The following is a 3,132-nucleotide window of genomic DNA, read 5'->3' on the forward strand; positions in this document are numbered from 1 at the left end:
TTCCTGTGGTTTTTGCCAAGTTTCTGTGATACAGAGAAAGTCCATATTATTGTCAGTGATGAATTCATTGAGAATGAGACCCTTGTTGTTTAGAGACCGGGTGTTAAACAGAGCAAGTTTAAGATGAGGTTGAGTTTGAACAGGCTGGGGTGCTTTGGGAAGGGGGTGTAGGCAGGCAGAGTGCAAGTGTTGGTTGTTGTGATGATGAAATGGAGGGGGTGTGTCAGTGCACGCAGCAGACCAGATGGATGTGATGGAATGACCGGACCGGGAGTAAACACATTTTTGTCCGGAACTTCAGTGAATGTATTTGGGTCGTTGTAGCAGTCCATGTTCACTGATGGCGGAGATCATCGTCGGGCATGGTGGAGTGGATGTGTGCTTTAAGGCCCTGACACACCTACCCGATTTTGGGAGTCAGAGGCCGTCAGAGGCAGTCGGGCATTCGCGACGCCCTACTCAGGTTGGTGTGTCCTGCACCGTCGTCTCTTTACTGCACATTTTCACACCTCCCGCGGCCGATTAAACATGACAGTCGGCCAAAGAAAGTCGGCAAAAGAAATCACTCTGATTGGCTGTTCAGCTTAGCGAATCAGTGCATGAGAAGCGAAGCGGAAGTGAGGGACCAAAACAAATGATTAAGAAGGCGCACACAGGCAGAGCTACTGTCTACCACTGGTCATTGACCTATTGTGAGCATCACATGGAAATGTACATTTTGCAAGAAGTGGCCATTATTCAGATGGGTGTTTCTGTCTGCACCTCTATTCTTTCTCCCATTATCCTCCACAATCTGCCGAGAAGTATTTTAACGTTGTAGCTGTTCAAGATGGTCATTTTAAAATGTGTTAAAAATATACTGTTAGTAGTTAAACCAATTATAATGTATGGCTGCAACTGACAGTTATGTAGGCACATTTTTTATTCACGCTGTGTGATTAAAAGAATAAACACAAATCGCAGGATAGGCAATACAAAACTTTATTTCGTACCTTGATACTACAGCCATTGATAACACAGCATTAGACATATTTGGTAAACTCTTTAAAAAAAAAATTGTATTACACACTATTTTTGTCGTATTGCATTTTTGTCGATTGTTTACATTGTACAGTTCTTTAGACATATTTGCTATATCTTATCCCACTGAAAAGGCACTGCACCGACACCGTTAACATATTGGCATAGTTCATCCCTGTGCTGCTTGGCTCGAGTTGGAATATTGGTTCCGTGTGGGAGGGTGGCCTGCCGTAGTTCAGGGTCTTGTCTCCATCTTCCTGGGACAGCTCTCGACACAGGTTCGGGATAGCCCCCTGAGCTTCTCGCTGCAGTATCCATGTTTTCACCCATTTAGTGCGGTTTCTCCTGATTTTTCTTTTCCGCTTCTTAATCTCTGCAGCCGCAAGCAACACTCCAATTGCTGATAACGCCAGTACCGTACGATACATGTTTTCGATCGACGAGAGAGTGAAAATGAAACCCAGACGCTATTTGTTGTTTGTTTATATCACGCAGTCTGTTCTTCTTCTCTCAGTCTGTCTTCCGGTTGTTGCCTCTTTTGAATGATGAATACACACTACCGCTGCCTGCTGGTAAGGACAGTTATTGCCACTCGTCGACTGAAGTCTTTGTAGTGTGTTCGTAGGCGGGCGGCGTAAAAGTCGGGACGCCTTCGGTACGCGTTCTTTGGTCTCAGGTTGGTGTGTAGTGGCCTTTAGAGACAAAAAGAAGGAGAACGGTCCAATGCTAGCGTTAGCATGTAGCCACCCGGTGACTGGAGGTTGGCTAGCTGTAGAGGTAGCGGTCACGGCTACTAGGGCTTTCCGCACCGGGACAGCTAAGAAACTGTTCGTGAAACAAATGTATTTTTTCCCACCGTAGCTGTGTTGTGCAGAGACGAGGGTGGCAGGGAGTTGACGAGATTGTTGACGGCCAATGGCTGGAGGCTGGTAGCAAACGGGCTAGCAGGCTAGGGTCTGGTACGCAGGTAAAAGCAAATAGGTAACGGAAAACTACTTGAACAAAGTAGCGATTCAGTTGGAGCCAATATTGTCAGATGTTATATATAGCTAACCGATGTATAAAGAAAAATCAGATCAGGTGGAGAAGTGGCGAACAAACCACGCCAGCGTCCTCTCCTATCGGCATATAGCTTCATGGTTCAATGGGAACTATGGTAAAACGCATGTGATATTTGCACTGGGAGTGATCAGCTGTGCTCAATTTCCATAACTAGAATACAGATTTAAAGGTAAATAAAATGTGAGTTGCCTCTGATTTGCAGTTGAACGTACCCAGCATGCACCTATCATTTATATTTATAGACACGTTTACGGAGCGCTGTAACGACACCCACGCACGTCCAGCAATAAATGACTGTCTCCCTGGAGAAACATTAATAGAGCTGGCATATGACACAAATACAGCTTTATTTATGAGCTGTGTGTGTGTGTGTGTGTGTGTGTGTGTGTGTGTGTGTGTGTGTGTGTGTGTGTGTGTGTGTGTGTGTGTGTGTGTGTGTGTGTGTGTGTGTGTGTGTGTGTGTGTAGCTGCACAGTGGGGAAAACACAGCATTCAACATGTTTTTATTTCTTATTGACACAATGATGCCCGATTTATTCCAGGGTTTTATCTGTAAATGTGATATTTTGGTGAGTATTTATACTTTCCACTGCATCAGTTCTCATAAACTGCCTTTGTATGTACGATGAAATAATAAAAATAATCAGAATCTCAGAAGGGAAATGTAAAGCAAAGGAGCAGTGCAGATAAAAAAAACAAAAAGGTCATGGCCTCTATGTATACTAGCGATGTTAAGATTCACCGCATCGGTGCACCGGCATAAACGTTCAAGTTGCGAGTGCACCGGTTGAAAAAGTGCACATCGGCTACAGTTTGGGTTGAACTCGCGATGCATCGATTGTAGCGTCTTTGCATCGGTAAAAAAACGCTTTGCCGTCTTGTGCCGCTTTAAAGTTCACAAGTAGTACGAGGAACTTAGCGACGCACATAAAGAGGCGACGTGGGGTCTGCGGCTGAAAAGAGAAACCTGAAAGTTAGACATATGAATCAAATCACTCTGTGTTCTGTCAGAGAGTGGTGTGTGTGTAGGAAGCAGGACCCAAATGTAGA

This window comes from Notothenia rossii (genome assembly GCF_949606895.1).
Source record: "Notothenia rossii genome assembly, chromosome: 6".
Classification (NCBI taxonomy): domain Eukaryota; kingdom Metazoa; phylum Chordata; class Actinopteri; order Perciformes; family Nototheniidae; genus Notothenia; species Notothenia rossii.